This window comes from Anoplopoma fimbria, chromosome 1 (genome assembly GCF_027596085.1).
Source record: "Anoplopoma fimbria isolate UVic2021 breed Golden Eagle Sablefish chromosome 1, Afim_UVic_2022, whole genome shotgun sequence".
Classification (NCBI taxonomy): Eukaryota; Metazoa; Chordata; class Actinopteri; order Perciformes; family Anoplopomatidae; genus Anoplopoma; species Anoplopoma fimbria.
This window is the reverse complement of record NC_072449.1, coordinates 12,279,675-12,297,154: the sequence shown is the minus strand read 5'-3', so window position 1 is coordinate 12,297,154 and position 17,480 is coordinate 12,279,675. Positions and strand designations below refer to the sequence as shown.

The window sequence follows — 17,480 nt, the reverse complement described above, 5'->3', positions numbered from 1 at the left end:
TTCGTAATTTGTGATTCTGGGCTATACAAAATAAACTGAATTGAATTGAATTGAATTAACATTATACTCTTCTCCACTGACTGACAGTTAACTTAATCCTATTAATAGAACCACTGTGACTTTATATTCATTAGAGCAGCGTTCACATAAAATGATACTGAATATATTTCATGTTAAAATTGTTACTCAAGATCAAATGTTTTGCTAAAAAAATACAAGCATACAGACTCTGTCAGGTCATTTAGTGGATATGTTTAATGATTTATTATTTCACATCATTATCAGGGGAGAGCGCGAACGCAGTCCCCCACTACCACAAATTATGCAGTCGAGATTCCCACATTTGGGGAATTCGCAGAGGTCAGCTCAGCCGGAGTGCAATGGCTAAGCCTCGCCCTGGGTGAACCACCTTCTTGATCATGGTATCTCCCCTGCCAGGTAAGTATGAGTTGTACACATCAGAGACAGGGAAGTATTTCACAGACACACCATGCTGACTGATGGTGCTGACTATGTAGATATTACCGGAAATCACAGACTAGAAGGGGTCTAATAACCTTAAGGAGTTTAATATGGGGAAAGTCATGTGTTGTAGGGCTGACAAAGATTATCTACATTTTACTTGAGAAATAAGGGTTATGTTTCCCATCATGCAATGCTGTATTTTCATAACAAAAGCCAAACTAAAATCACCAGCTGTATCTACTTGACTGCAACAAATGAGTAACAGCTCCACAGCAAATTCAGAGGAGACAAAGATAAATCAAACTGCAATCAAAAGTAATTTGATCCACATTTGAAATACAGAGGAAAGAATAAAATCACACATGTGTTGTCTCCATAGACTGGAGATTTTCTCCCATTCAAACCACTTCCTGATTCTTTGTTTACTGCTGGTAAGCTTCTGATATACTGCCACCTAGTGGTCTGGAGTGTAAATAACACGAGTGGTTTTGCAAATATAAACAATACAGTTAAAGAAAAAAACTCAACATGATTACCTCCATGAAGGATTTAATGCAGGTCTGTTGTTTTAGACTGCATCAGGTTAAGATAGCTGAACCTGATGAAAGTGGTTGAATATAATCTCTGTTTCTGTGTATAGATAACAGCAAAAGGAAAATTATATTATATAACCTTTGGTGTGTGTGTGTATAATACTTTTGGGAAATGAGCAGTACTATGAAGCCTAACGACGGACTGAATCATTGTGAATAATTGAAAGTTTTACATTTTTCCACATATATTGAGGGGACTGTGAACTCAGCACTTTAACAGACGTCTTAGTTCAGTTACTTTAATAGCAACATACATTTAGCTTAATACAGCTTAACAGCTGGTTTGGCAGATTGTCACTATTTGTGAGAAACTAACACAACACCGATAAAACGATGTTATTTCTAAGATTTGTCTTTAAACACGTTTATGGGGTGCACCGTTCCTGGAGGTACTGCAATACCAGGTCGATGCGTGGAGTGGACGGAGCAAGCCCCTATTCCATCTCCCTATTCCAAAAATCAATTTAATATATGGTCCCCGGGTAGGGGACGTATCAGATATTAAACTGATAAGAACAGATACTACACTTGATCTTAGCCAAAAGGCCGAGAAGCGATACCATTTTACTGTCGGAGCAGAGGAACTCATTCTCCGCACAGTCAGTCTCACTGATGGGTCGGGAACTGAACCACAACGTTTTGGTTCAACACATGAAACAGGATCATTATAATATATATCAGATTTGGGATAATCTACCAATTCTGCTGTTTAGTTTAAGATACTTTACATTTAACTTGTGTTCACAAATGCGCCTTCTTGTTTCTTCCTGGACACGTGGTACGCTTTCGTCCAATAGGAAGTAGAAACCCGATAAATATAGTTAGAGACACGCTGGGATAAATATTATGTTCATACAAGTATATTCTTTATTAAATACCGTGTAAGACACTTTTGTGTTTAAGTAAAGTAATGTTCAAATTCAATCCAAAACGTCCAAAGAGAATGAAGACAGACACACGTGTCCTGTCGTCTCTGAGGTTTCAGCCTCTCCAGTCTTCGTGGATTGATGATCACGTGGTCAAAACGTCAACAACGTCACCAGCGTCCTGAGACATGTTGTTCAACAATCTTAACTTCTGAATTAACTCGTGTTGTTATATGACGGCAGAGACCAACATGGACACGTGTCGTTAAGAAACGTTGACGTCAGTAACGCGTCATGAGACGTCATGGAGGAGAAGTGACGTCAAGCCGCTGTGACGGCGGCTAGAAGCCAGTCTGGACTCCTGTCAGCTAAAACCAGCAGGACACCCCGATGAACAAGAACAAACACATTTATTTACAGGACTGCACTGTTACTATGCAGAGTTAAACTGTAGCATAAAAACAAACACTTTTACTTTGACATGCTAGTTCAGAGCTAGCATTAACTAGCTAACAGTTAGCTAGCATTAATGAAATGGGCGTGCTGCGGGTAAACACCCAGAAACAGACAAAACAATTTGACTTCCTGATGATTGTTATCTGAATAGTGCACTGCTGGGCTATTAATTATATAAGAAATGTCAAGTTATTGAGTCAAAGTTAACTCACTAAAGTTGTCCTCCTGTAGCTAATGTTGGCTAACAGCCATATCACATCCGGGAACAAACAAATAGTTTAAAGGCAGTTTTTATTATTTTAAAAGTTTCAGTAACCAACAGCGTATTTTAAGCAAACATTTATTCTTTAGCCAACTTAAATCCTATGTAATATTTCATTCATACAGAAAAGTCCAAAAAATCATACATACACAATAAGGCATGAAAATAAACAGTAAAGACAGTCTACATGTGTATACAGCATACTTAATATATACCCACCTGAGTCGATCTATTTGTGTCGATCTAATGGTTAACCTTTTCTTCATCTTCTGTCATCTTTGTGATTTCCCAGTAAAAATGTTAGTTGCTTTCCAATAGAGGTTTGACAGTCAAGAACCATCAGTTGAATAATCTGGGCATTTCAGTGATCGAGGCCTGTTCAGTAAGCATCATCCATGATCATCCTCAGTCATTACCTGCACATTAAAACATTGGCAGGTTTTCCATACTCACTTAAAAACAAACAAACAAGACCTTCAGAATAAACTAGACACAGTGCTAATGGTGCCAGCTTAAAAGCTAAAAACTATTTGAGGAGTCCTGTTATTCTGATTATTTTCAATAATGCACACGCTATTCAACAGGATTTAAATGTCAAGTTTTAAAGTTGTCTTTGTGCTGAATAAGGATGTACATGTGGTGCAGTGTTTTGTGCCACTGTGACATGCTAGTGCAGAATGACTAACAAGTGTTGTAACACTAACAGTTAGCTAGCATTAACCAGCTAACAGTCCGGAACAAACAAATAGGAACAAACATTAGCTAGCATTAACGAGCTAACAGTTAGCTTCATTAATGAGGCTAACAGTTAGCTAGCATTAATGGCTGGTTGGCTTTATGGTAAGGCATTCAGAGAAACAGACTACATATTTGACTTAATATCAAATGATTGTTATCTGGAACAGTGCAAAAGGTCCTACAGCTATTAATTATATAAGAAATGTCAAGTTATTCAGTCAAAGTTAATGTTGAGTGGAAAACAAGAAGGCTTCTAGTGCAAGTACGGATTCATCTTAAAAAGCAAATGTGACATTTATTGAAGGATAACAGGGTATATCGCCCAGCAGTTATACGTGCACGGGTGAGCAGTACTGAGAAGTTCAGCAACTAAAAGGCGCTTAAACAGAGTGCGATCATGTTATAAAGACTTTATGAGTTGAATAGGATAGGTCCCTAATAAAGGAAGGCGGCTCTTGGTTTAGACTTTCTGAGGGCCTCATCAGTTAGTGAAACTGGGTTTCTTTGATCTGGTTTCTCTGCAGCATGAGCTCATCCTTCTTTATGTGTCTCTGTTCCTTTTCCATCGTACGGCCAGGCACTAGAACGCCTTGACCGGAGTATTTGACCTTCTAAGAGAACTCATAACATTTACCCAATGTGCACAGTGATAGTGTGATGTGAAACAAAATATACTGTGCTGTTCGATATTTAAATGTGTGCATTTATACATATGAATGTAATATTTACATGACATTAACTCACTAAAGTTGTCCTCCTGTGGTGAACGTCAGCGGTGTGTCACGTGCTCTTGACCTGCTACATATTCAGGGAGCAGCTCAAACACAACGTGAGGAGGGTCACACTTTCTGGCTCATCCATGTGGCCATGGAGGAGCTTAAAGGTCCTACTGGGCTGGACGAGAGTTGAGTGAGCCTCCTCAAAACACCTGGTATAAAGACCTCAAACAAAGGAGTTATTACAGTGTATACATACGTATATGTATGTATGTATGTATGTATGTATGTATGTATGTATGTATGTATGTATGTATGTATGTATAAAAATAACAGACCATCTTTTGATGCTATTATGATGCTTCTGTGATGCTAAAGATGGCTAATGCTCAGCACCAACACAACAGGCTGGTGAAACTGTTGCCTAAGCCTTTCCCGTAGCAACAGAAGCTCCTCACTCTGATTGGTCAATCTCTCGGCCTCCACCACTACCTGTGCTAATCACTGAAATCACACACACACACACACACACACACACAAAAAGTAGGAAATGGAAATATTTCTACCGTTACAAATATCCTTTGAGAGATCTTATCTTGAATTTGAAAGTTCAGTCTTGTCTCCTTATAAATTGAAAATATATAAAATTAATTGAAATGGGTTCTGAGAAGAGCTACTAGAGCTGTTAATATGCTGTTATGAGTCTGTAAATATGGTATATATATGGTATATGAATATCATATATGGATATATACATATTGTAAATAGTCTTCATTTGTGTTACAGTTAAGATCTAACATTTCTGACACCACAGCACTACAGTTTACACACTTTAAAACTTCAAATAGTCAAAGAATCAAAAAGTTTTATCTGTAAATGCATATTTGAACAATTAAAGCTAAAGTTTGAAGAGCAATTTTAGATTTAAATTGTCATGAGTTAGTCTCATCTTGTGTGTGTCTGTGTGTTGACTGTCTGTCTCAAGAAGTACTACCCTGAGCCTTCCTCGTAGCATTTATTGACTCGTATCAGAGGAGCTGCACTTAAAATTCGACCAAAAGTTTTACTGTGGAACTTATCCTATTCGTAGTAGTTTGTAGCACTTATTATATTCGTATTAGTCTGTTGCAATTTTGTTTTCGTGGTAATTTGCTTCTGCACTGCACTGTTGCTCTGGTACACCACAGGCATAGTGGAGAGCAAGGCCAGTTCTCCAATCAGAGGGTCGGTGGTTCGATACCCGCTTTGAGGCAGTCGATGTGTCCTTGGGCAAGATACTTAACTAACCCCAAGTTGCTCCTGAAGGCTTGCCATCGGTGTGGACTGGATGATGAATGTTAGTTAGAGTCTGATGGTGGCACCTTGATGGTAGCCTGTCATCAGTGTGTGAATGGGTGAATGATATGTAACATACTACTGACTGTAATGAAACTTTGGATAAAAGCGTCTGCTAAATGACTGTAATGTAATGTATTAAACTTTTTTAAAGTGAGTGATTGGTCAAAGTCTCTTCTAAGTCCATTGCTGTGCAGGGTGTACCGAGTCCCTACAAAGAGAAACTCATTCCTGTCCAAACAGATCGGGTCTCTCTAGATGCTGTCGTGGTGCTCAGAGGAGACCCCCACCCTGTTGCTCCTTCCCACCTGCCTCACCCGGAGAGTCAGACCGCCGCCGCCGCTTTGACCTTTTCACGTGTGGCTCCGCCTCCTTTGTCCGAATGGGCACAGAGGCAATTCTTCTTTGTGGCTGTGTCCTAGGCCTGCCACCTGTAGCCATCCGGATCACAGCCACGGGGGATCTGCATGTGCTTCCTTGCCAGCAAGTTTCTGGAGGTCCATATGGCGTCTTTGATGGCGGCTATGGTGAGCCACTGTTTGGTTTTTACTTTTGCTCCCATGCAGCACCAGCTGTGCTAACTGAGGACCTCCCGCCGGTTTTAGGAGCCGGCCGTGGCCCACTGGTCTGGCGGCATATGCACTCCCAGAGCAGATGCCTCACCGACTCAGGCGCACCACAACCTGGTCAGGGGCAAGTTTAGTGAGCAGATTTGCCCCAGGAGTGCTTTACGGACCTGACTGGGAGGATCTCATGAGCCACCATCCATGACAGGTCCCGAGTCTGTTTGGAAGAGCGGAATGGTTCACATTGAGCCAAACAGTTGAGGGCCCCCTCGCCACTGGACTCACTGGTTCAGGCTCCTGCACATCAGAGGTGGTTAGTAAAGACTACTGCTAAGGTTAAAATATCTGGATCAAAGTAAAGGCTGGTGAACGACTAAAAGACAGGAATAAATGTGATGTGTCTCTAATTCTTCACTGCTCCCACTCTCTCTATTGGCACATCTGATTATGAGTTAAAAAGGATAATCTGGGTTTTTGTGGGTTGTGTTGCAGAGTGTTCATGTATGTTACATGTTTGTGTTGAGTTTTATGTGTGGACCCCAAGAAGAATGGTTGCTACCTTGGTACTCTGGATCCAGACTAACAAATAAACAAAATAACAAATAAACTTCTTACATTAATGGAAGAGAAAGGGAAAGAACAAAATTCAAAATGTCTAATACAGCTGTTTCAATGTTAAAATTCTGAATGGAATTCTTGCTTTAAACCTCATTGCTGAAAGGTGACGGGGTTGAGCTGCATCTCCCTGTTGGACTCTGGCTCTGGTTGAGAAAGAGACCTCATTTGGAGAACTGGAGGGAAACACGGCAGGCTCCTCCACAGAAGAACTGTCTGAGAAGTTCCCAGCTCTTCTCCTCATCTCTATGAATCCAGGACGCTAGGAGGACTATTCTGATAAAGGCCTCTGGGTCTGCTCTACATTGTGAGGGGGGGGGCATGCTCGCCATCGCCAGCCTCTTCAATTAGCTTCATCCATGTGAGTCATCTTGTCATCCATTCTGTAATTTTCAGTTTGCTTTGCTGCCTTTGGTTGGTTGGTAAAAGACTTGGCGCAATCTCTGAATAAGATTGCACTTCCTGCCTTTGGTTGTCCTCAGAAGAATGCCCAATTTTTCGACATCGCCTGCAAATTGTCAGCTCACACAATTCTGCCTGGTGCCCATTTTCACCACACTTGAGGCAGAGCTTTGGCTGGTGCTGGTAGTGAGTGTAGCTCCTGTTGTGTCCCTGAACTATTACAGCCAGTTTTTCAACATTAAAAGAAGTAAACAGTGTGAAAAAGTCCCTCAGAGTCACAATAACATTTATGTCTTCTGGCAGGAAATGTAAGGCTCTTTGGATCAGCCTCTCGGAGAAGACGAGTCTCGACATCCACAGACACTTTCCATTTTCTTCTTGAATGTAAAGCGGACGCTGGGATGCCTCCGTATTCCGGCATGGTTGAACCTCGGGATGAAAGGAATCACTAAATAAATAATTAAAAGCACACCTTTCCTTGTTTGGGTCAACATGTACATGAGGTGGAGTTCAGGTGAGCAGGCCTCTGTGCTGCTGTATTCCTGTATATGTGAAAGATGAACAATAACAGTTGAAATACATTGCACCAAGAATGAGGCAGTGACCTCCCAGCCGGCAACAGAACATCACCACAAACATTCAAGAGTTTCACTAACAGGAGAAAGAAGCAACAGTTGTTCTGAATTGGCTTTGAAGGCACAAAACACTATAGAGTTACTCTCACTGACAAGTTTAGAGAATAAAGTAACAGATGCCAGACAGTCACTCATGGAAATGAAGACTCGTTTATTGGATTATTATTCCACATGTTCATCAGGGGAGAGCGCGAACGCAGTCCCCCACTACCACAAATTATGCAGTCGAGATTCCCACATTTGGGGAATTCGCAGAGGTCAGCTCAGCCGGAGTGCAATGGCTAAGCCTCGCCCTGGGTGAACCACCTTCTTGATCATGGTATCTCCCCTGCCAGGTAAGTATGAGTTGTACACATCAGAGACAGGGGAGTCTTCCACAGACACACCATGCTGACTGATGGTGCTGACTATGTAGATATTACCAGAAAACACAGACTAGAAGGGCTCTAATAACCTACAGGAGTTTAATATGGGGAAAGTCATGTGTAATAGGGCTGACAAAGATTATCTACATTTTACTTGAGGAATAAGGGTTATGTTTCCCATAATGCAATGCTGTATTTTCATGACAAAGGCCAACCTTAAATCACCAGCTGTATCTATCCCCAACAAATGAGCAACAGCTCCACAGCAAGTTCAGAGGAGACAAAGATGAATCAAACTGCAATCAAAACTCATTTGATCCACATTTGAAATACAGAGGAAAGAATAAAATCACACATGTGTTGTCTCCATAGACTGGAGATTTTCTCCCATTCAAACCACTTCCTTTTTCTTTGTTTACTGCTGGTAAGCTTCTGATATACTGCCACCTAGTGGTCTGGAGTGGGAATAACACGAGTGGTTTTGCAAATATAAATAATACAGTTAAAGAAATAAACTCAACATGATTACCTCCATGAAGGATTTAATGCAGGTCTGCTGTATAGACAGCATCAGGGTTTAGCTCGGTAAACATATACACACACATGAATTGTTAATTGGTTGAATATACACTCTATGTTTCTATGTCTGGTTAACAGCAAACTAATAACAATAACAATGGTTCACTTTTGGATAATGAGCAGTACTATGGAGACTAACAACAGATTAAATCAATGTGAGTTTTCCAATAAGTATTTTATAAACGAAGGACTTTTTTGAACAAACTGCTTTCCTCACTCACAATATGAATCATTTTAACAGCCACATACATGTAGCAACACTAGTCACATACATGTAGCAGCAACACATACATGTAGTACAACAATTGTCTTTGCAAGAAACTAATTTAACAGTGACATTAACTATGTTGTTTCTAGTGTTTGTCTTTAACACGTTGATGGGGTGCACCGTTCCTGGAGGTGCTGCAATACCAGGTCGATGCGTGGAGTGGACGGAGCAAGCCCCTATTCCATCTCCCTATTCCAAAAATCAATTTAATATATGGTCCCCGGGTAGGGGACGTATCAGATATTAAACTGATAAGAACAGATACTACACTTGATCTTAGCCAAAAGGCCGAGAAGCGATACCATGTGACTGTCGGAGCAGAGGACCTCATTCTCCGCACAGTCAGTCTCACTGATGGGTCGGGAACTGAACCACAACGTTTTGGTTCAACACATGAAACAGGATCATTAGAATATATGTCATATTTGGGATAATCTACCAATTCTGCTGTTTAGTTTAAGATACTTTACATTTAACTTGTGTTCACAAATGCGTCTTCTTGTTTCTTCCTGGACACGTGGTACGCTGTCGTCCAATAGGAAGCAGGAACCCGATAAATATAGTTAGAGACACGCTGGGATAAATATTATGTTCATACAAGTATATTCTTTATTAAATACCGTGTAAGATGCTCTCTTTTAATGCTCTCGCGGCATTAAAACATTCGTGTTTACTTTGGTATGCTAGCTGGGAGCTAGCCTTAGCTTAGCTTACGTTAGCTAGCGTTATGAAAACACACGTGCTGCGGTGAAACGTCCTGAAACAGATGAAAACTATTTGTCTTCCTTTTATTTACTGTCTTAATAATGCACGCGCTATTCAATGTATTAGAAATGTCAAGTTTGTAAGTTAGATGAACTTACTTAAAGTTGTCTTGGACAGATGCTAACTGACGAGGTATCCACGTGGTCTTGACCGTGTGCAGAATGACGTAAGCTTTAGCCCAACCACTTAGCATTAGCTAACGTTAGCCAACAGAACATTTAATTTATATAGAGGTTATGAAAAACATAAATAATACATTCACAATAATAGATGAAAAAATAAGACCATTTACATGTGTATACAGCACAGCTAGTTCAGACCAGACAGCACTATGTGAAGAGAGAGCTAAACAGAGGCCATTTATTTTAGAACAAGTTATTGTTTCCATGGTAATACATGCTGTTCATAGTTCCATCTCGCTGTACTCTAAACGTTCTGCACTTTGACCATTGAATAGAACCAAACCAATGACTATTCCCCTCACCATTAAAGAGGCTTCAACGCTACCCCATATCAATATATATCCTTCTTTATCCACAACGCTATTTTGGAGATATTCATGTCCAGATAATATTAAGTTAAAATTAGGTTAAATTAGATATTTCATAACGGAATTTCACTCCAGAAGACGACCATCTCCAGCACAGAGTGGTCTTCGTTGGTGTCTATGGAACTTGTGCAGTAAAGTGAAGAGTGAACAGGTCCATAGACCCAATCTGTAAACTTCCTGGACAGCGACCTCATCTCCTCATCCAAGACTTCTGGTGTAACATGTGGCTGGACAGCTGGTCAATGAGATTTATCAGAAAGGACATGATTATATTTTGTGACAATACAAGAATCCTCATTGGCAATTGATCAGACAATGGGCCCCTGGGCCCAGACATGTAAAGGGCTCTCACCTCTTCTACATAAGAACAAGAGCCACAGATTCAAAGAGACATAGTTTTGATCATTTAGCATCTCTTTTTGGTTGTTTTGATTATCTTGGTAGACAATTTATGCATCTTTTCAGTCGCATTTCATATTCGTAGATATTCTTTCTTGTTTTGGTCATATTACGTCTGTAGTAGTTTTGCTTCCCTTTGTAGATGTTTTGTCACAATTTTTGGTCGTTTCTCTTTGTGATCTTTTAGTGTTTCCTTTTGGTAGTTTTTCTTCTCTTTGTGTTCATTTAATGTCACTTTGTGATTTCAGAATAGAAAATGTTAGCAGTTGTTTCAAACACAGGTCTGACCCAGGGAGCCCTAACCTGTTAGCGAGGAGCCCAGTAGGCCCATTCTGTAGTAGATCCATGAGCATCCTCTTATTACTTGCACACATATGCAGGTTTTCTGTAGTCATTTGAAAATAAACACAAAGACCTTCAAAGACACAGGCTTTTAATGTTTTCTGCACATCGTTAGTTACTTAAGTTTAATTTGATTAGGCACTAAACTCTCTCATGACAAATGTGATCTGATGGACATCAAAGTTACTACAAGGAACTTTATTTTGTGATGGTTTTGCCGATCAAATACGGCCTGGGTCTCTGGTAGCGTGGCGTCGGTTTCCAGCGGGGACCAGTGAAGCAGCGAGGAGAAGCTCCACCCTGGCAGGAAGAGGAGATGCTGCTGTCGGGCCTCGAGCTCTCCTCTCCCCTCCAGAGATTCCAACCACAGGTCCAACCCTGCAGCAAAGCTGGATCTGGGTCAGCCAGCAGCAGGCAGCTCGCTGCCAAAGCCTCACTGGAGTTGGAGCTGAAGGAGTTTCTGGTGAACCTGCATGATTTCATCAGTTTTCGTATGGAATCTGACCCGCTGCCACCAACAAAATTCACCTCCAGCTTCTTTGAATTTTTTTTTTTTGCTTTACATAGGTGTTTTACATTAGCTCCTAAATTGAATGACCCTTATCCATTCACTCTGACCTCTTTGACCTTCTGTCAGTGACAGAAGTATTTTAGCCAACAGCAAACAGTCTTGCTCTGCATGACAAATATCCATTTCACTGCACAAACATACTTTGAAGGAGACATGGCTGTACTGTTTCAAACGAACATGACCATATATATCAGCAAGACATAGTCAGTTATAAAAAACAAAACATTAAAAGTGCTTCCTGCCTACTTGCCTGTGAATTCTGGGCTCGTAAGTTGCTTCTCATTAACTCTCAGGTACTCAAACAGGCCATCAAGTTGAGTTGGGTCTCCCTGGGAAGCTGCTTCAAAGACTCTCTCCCTGGTGAATGCTTTGCTGTAAATGTTGTCAACACTGGTACTAGTGTCTGACATGTAGAAAATCAGACAAGTCATAAACTGCTTTATGCAGCTCAAGATTTCAAACTATGCAATAAATGATTCTAATGCTGCGTTCACACCAAAAGCGAAGCAAATATTCGCGACGCGTTACTTCCGCAATCAATCATGTAAGAAATATCTACTACTTCTGCTTTGTGCTTGTTGTGGCAGTCCCAGATATCCCGGGTAACTAAACGCTGTCTTGTCTGGGTTAATAACATCATCCGGTGGCGCTCGGTGGATTTCATCGAGCTGTATTCACTGAATCAAGCAAGCCACACGTCGGCTGGTTTACTACATCTGTATGGACCGAAAATAAACAATTTAACTGTGATTTAATTGCAATAAATGTACAAAAAGGGACCCCGAAATAACAACATAATGATGCAGATTTGTAAAAAGTCAGAATTCCTGTTTAGTTAGTTCTCTCTGCAAGACGACAAGGAAATCACTTTTAAAATGCTTGTTTTCTGAACGGAGCTCGGATCGATTGGTGCTAGACTTTGCTTCCATGACAGGATGACGGGAAGTGAATCTCAACGCTGATTGTCTTTCGCAACACAGCGTCATGCAAATTTCCGTCCGAGTTGAAATAGTTCAACTCACGCGATTTCACCTAATTTGCGCCGCCCGGCTTGAATTGCGTCTACTCGCGTATATTTGCATCTGTGCATTGACTCTACACGTAAACTAAACGCACAAAAAATTGGCTTCGCGTTTGGTGTGAACGCAGCATAACAATATTCCAAAACCTGTAATCTGATATTCTATTGTGAAGTATTTAATTTAGTTAGTTTAACCTTGTATGTTCTCACAGTTTAGGACAGTTTGACACTCGGATTCAAACTAAATATCAGTATTAGCTATACGACTGCAAGATTGTGGCATCACAACTAGTGTGGAAGCCAATAAAGAATACAATTTATACATGTGTGAAGTGAAGCACATATACTGAGGATGGATTTGAGGGTTTGTATTTGTTTTTAAAATACATTTCCCCTGCTGTTAGACACACCTGCTTGAACAAAATACGATGGTCTTTATTATCCAAGAAAAGAGAACCGTAGAACTAGAATGACGTCTGTCAGTCTTGTAGGCCCAGGAGTTATGAGATATGATATACGAGTTATAATGTTATAAGAACTCTCCATCAGAGATCTCTAATCTGAGGAGCAGTAATCAGGGTTTAGCAGTTGTCATCCTGCTCTGACACTTCCTCCTCTTCCTCCCTTGGTGCTAAAAATGATAAATGACCTGTTTTACACTAACATTTAATGTTATATTAATATTTAATATTTAATTTTAAATAATATAATAATATCTAATATAATTATAATATTTTGTTGTTGTGATGTTACTGTACAAGTATATTTCAGTTACAATTGAAGGTGGCGTCCCCTGTAATACGATCGTCAACCCAAATGCCCCTGGAAACAGGCCGTAGTGATGGCGACCAAAGAGGCCCGTGACTACAGGGAGAAGACAATGGTCTTCCCCAAAGGAGCTGCTCCACCAGGCCTCTGCTCTGCAGAGAAGCTCCTTGAGCAGAGAGTTTACTCCCCCACCATCCCATCAGCTGTGTCTGGGAAAGCTGGTGGTTCCATTTGGCCAGTATGAGAATACACCATTCCACTGGTTTGTGGCAAACGATGTGGGCTACATGAAGTAGTGAGCATGTTATATTATCATTATTATATTAATACCATTAATAAAATGTATGGCATGCTTAAAACAATGTAAGTGTATATCTGTTTGCACAAAACTATCATCAGTGTTTAATATTCATCTTTGCAAAGTTTATTTACTCATTATCTCAAGTGCAGTGATATTAATATACTGAGTCCCTTATTAAGTACTAAACTGATATAAAGTAAAATGACAAGACCAGACTGGAGTTAACAAACCCACAGAGAAAGGTGAAGGAGGGGACCAGTGGGTGAAGGACTACCTCACTGAATATGCTGAGAGCTTCAAGTCTCCAGTCTCCTTGAGGCCAATATCAACAGGTGTGTCTACGGCCAGAGAGGGTTTGATCATCACACCTTTCAGGAGATGTAGGAGCTCTTCAGCCAGTACCTCACCCAAAAGGACAGAACAGAGCAGGTCAGTGGTGAGCAGAGGGAGCTCATACTGAAGGCCTTCAGCTTTGTGAGGAGGTGGCTGCACACACCAGTGACCCACATCACAAGGATGCAGATGAAGAGGTTCAGGAAGTTCATCAAGGACAAGGAGCAAGTGAGTGTTGATTTGATTATTCATTTGTTATGAAACAGGAAGAGCAGAATAGCATAGTGAATGAAAATTGTTCAAATAACAGAAAAGGAGGAAACTGATGATGGTAAATCAAAAGGTATTTATTATAATGAAGTAAAAAATAGATACAATTATGAAGTGTGTCAGTAACATCAGTCATGATGAAGTGTGGTGTGTTGCCAGTGAAAACAAACGAAGACCAAACCACAGCAAAAACATGCAGACACTGGCAGAGATGAGTCCCGGTCAGCAGAAGAGACCAGAGCAACACTGGAGTAGGGCTTTTGTTCCCTAGGAGCTCCAAGAACAGGTCCTCTGCATCAGGTAAAAACAAACCTCTGCTCTCCACACAATCCGGTTAAGAAAAGACGACAACATCAATATCATGCAAAAATCCTGTAACTTACCCTGTAGATCTATCCCAAAATAGTTGTCCTTTCCCTCAAACCAACACTCACACGAGCAGTACCGGCGGCACAGGTAAAAAAGCTAGTCAGTCTGTTTCGACATTTAACAGACTGACATGAAAGTTCTCTATCAACCTCACCATTATGATTGTGAATCTACTTACAGGCGTGATGTGGATAGGAATGTTGGGCATCTTCTGAGGGACCGGACCAAAGGGAACACTGTGGTCAAGGTGTGGCGGCAGATACAGGAGACATGAGTCATGTAGAGGAGTACCTTCAACATAAGCACCTGTACACCACACTGTACTGACCGTAGTGGAACCGGTCTGAAGCTAAAACCAATGTGACCTGGAGAGGTTCTGACTGGACGATCAACCTGTCCTCAAGATCCTCTATGTGGACTGTGGGTGTTACTGTGTTCAGGTCCAAACAGCTGTGGAGACTTTGTTCCAGCCTTGGGAGGACAATGTGATGGTTGTGGGTCTGGACATCTTCCACTGGATCCACCGGTTTGACGCCGTCATACGGACAGAGTCTCACTGTAAGTATGATGTGTTCAGGTCTGCTCTGGCTGGTAGAGTGATGATCTACAACCGCTCAGACCTGGAGCTGCTCATCGAGGCCGTCAGAGTCAAGGACTCGGCAACACTGAAGTCGGTCTCAGATGAGGATGTTGTCCACGGCTACATTTGGGCTCATCCACATGGCCATAGAGGAGATGAAAGGTGAGTCTCCTCACACCTGGTATAAAAGACCTCATAAAGAAGTTATTACATCTATACTGATAGTGTAGTACACAAAGTGAACATAACACACTGTATGTGTGTACATTTACAGAGGGTTTTTAAAAATAACAGACCATCTTTTGATGCTATTATGAAATACATTGCACTGGTTAGTGGACACTTTAACACATTGGTATTGCAGGAGGATGTCTGCAGTCCAAACACCCTTCTTAGCTTTCAGAAGTTGGTAAAGTTCTGTTCTGGTGGAGGTTGGCCTGACAGAGGACAAGCTGTCACTTTCACTGAGCAGAACAAGGTCCAGTCTGGAATTCAGAACAAACAGCAGTTCAACCAGCTGTTCAGAACAAACAAGTTAGTGTATTTTTTATTAGTGTTAATGTTTACAAAGACTGATCATGACAGGGTCCTCTGCAGGTGAAAAATGTCTGTGAAAAAAAAGGAGCCTCTTTAAAACTGGAAGCAAGTTGACTAAATGTTTCCCGGTGAATAAATACAAAGAGACAAGAAAGTACACTTATAAGAAGCAAGATTTTCATAAAGCGTTGCATGGGAGTCGTCTTGGTCACGTGACTCGCTCTGGTCCAGCAACAATATAAATCATCAGAAACTATGATCTCATTTAGAGCCACGTTACAAACACAGTTGCAGCACGAAAAGAAACGGAGAGCCAAAGTCAGAAAGTGAAGCGAATGTTGAATGAGAAGAACGTGTTTTATGGTCCGATGATGAACTACACAACAAGAACTAATAGAGCTCCAGTAGTCTCTAGTGAACAGAGCTGACTGCAGGATCCAACACTAAACTGAGTTCATGATGTTAACCTGACGGGCCATGTACCAGGCCTTCAAACTAGCTGTAATTAAACCTCTTCTTAAGAAACCTACTCTAGATCAGAGGTGTTGGCTAACTATAGACCTATATCTAACCTTCCGTTCCTCTCTAAGATCCTTGAGAAAGCAGTAGCAAATCAGCTCTGTGACTTTATGCATAACAATAGTTTATTTGAGGATTTTCAGTCAGGATTTAGAGTGAATCATAGCACAGAGACGGCACTGGTGAAAATTACCAATGACCTTCTAATAGCTTCAGACAAGGACTTGTCTCTGTACTTGTGCTAGACCTTAGTGCTGCATTTGATACCATTGATCAACAAATCCTATTACAGAGATTGGAGCATCTAATAGGCATTAAAGGAACCGCACTTAGCTGGTTTAAGTCGTATTTATCAGACCGATCTCAGTTTGTATATGTAAACAATGAAAGCTCGATGAAAACCAGGGTTAGTCACGGAGTTCCACAGGGTCTGTTCTTGGACCTATTTTATTTACTTTATATATGCTTCCCTTGGGGAATATTATCAGAAAACACTCAGTAAACTTTCATTGTTATGCAGATGATACCCAGTTGTATCTATCAATTAAGCCAGACGAAACTAACCAGTTCTCTAGACTTCAAGCATGTCTTACGGACATAAAAACCTGGATGACCTGTAACTTTTTAATGTTAAACTCTGAAAAAACAGAAGTTATCCTACTAGGTCCAGATCACCTTCGAATTCAATTATCTAACGATATAGTTTCTCTAGATGGCATTGCTCTAGCATCCAGCACTACCGTTAAGAACCTTGGAGTTATCTTTGACCAGGATCTGTCTTTTAACTCTTATATAAAACAGATCTCAAGGACAGCCTTTTTTCATTTACGTAACATTGCGAAAATCAGGCAAATCCTGTCTCAAAGTGATGCAGAAAAACTAGTTCATGCATTTGTTACCTCTAGACTAGATTACTGTAACTCCTTATTATCAGGCTGCTCTAATAGGTCTCTTAGATCTTTACAGTTGATCCAGAATGCTGCAGCACGTGTTCTAACAAAAACTAAGAAAAGAGATCATATTACTCCAGTATTAGCTTCTCTGCACTGGCTCCCTGTTAAATCAAGAATAGAATTTAAAATTCTTTTACTTACCTACAAAGCTCTAACTGGTCAGGCACCGTCTTATCTTAAGGAACTTATAGTTCCATATTACCCAACTAGAGAGCTGCGCTCAATCAATGCAGGGTTACTTGTGGTTCCTAGAGTATATAAAAGTAGGATGGGAGCCAGAGCCTTCAGTTATCAGGCTCCTCTTCTGTGGAACCAGGTTCCAGTTTCAGTCCGGGGGCAGA

At 40.8% G+C, this 17,480-nt stretch overlaps 4 non-coding genes across 4 annotated transcripts; all 4 read right to left on the bottom strand.

Annotated features, from left to right (window-relative positions):
* Positions 1-282: 282 nt before the first annotated feature.
* On the bottom strand, positions 283-446 carry LOC129097964 (U1 spliceosomal RNA). The gene has a single exon (XR_008531585.1). It is a non-coding gene; the product is annotated as a U1 spliceosomal RNA (small nuclear RNA).
* Positions 447-1,425: 979 nt separating this feature from the next.
* LOC129097842 (U2 spliceosomal RNA) lies at positions 1,426-1,616 on the bottom strand. The gene has a single exon (XR_008531561.1). It is a non-coding gene; the product is annotated as a U2 spliceosomal RNA (small nuclear RNA).
* Positions 1,617-7,828: 6,212 nt separating this feature from the next.
* LOC129097935 (U1 spliceosomal RNA) lies at positions 7,829-7,992 on the bottom strand. The gene has a single exon (XR_008531578.1). It is a non-coding gene; the product is annotated as a U1 spliceosomal RNA (small nuclear RNA).
* Positions 7,993-8,970: 978 nt separating this feature from the next.
* Positions 8,971-9,161, bottom strand: LOC129097882 (U2 spliceosomal RNA). The gene has a single exon (XR_008531567.1). It is a non-coding gene; the product is annotated as a U2 spliceosomal RNA (small nuclear RNA).
* Between the last annotated feature and the right edge of the window lie 8,319 nt (positions 9,162-17,480).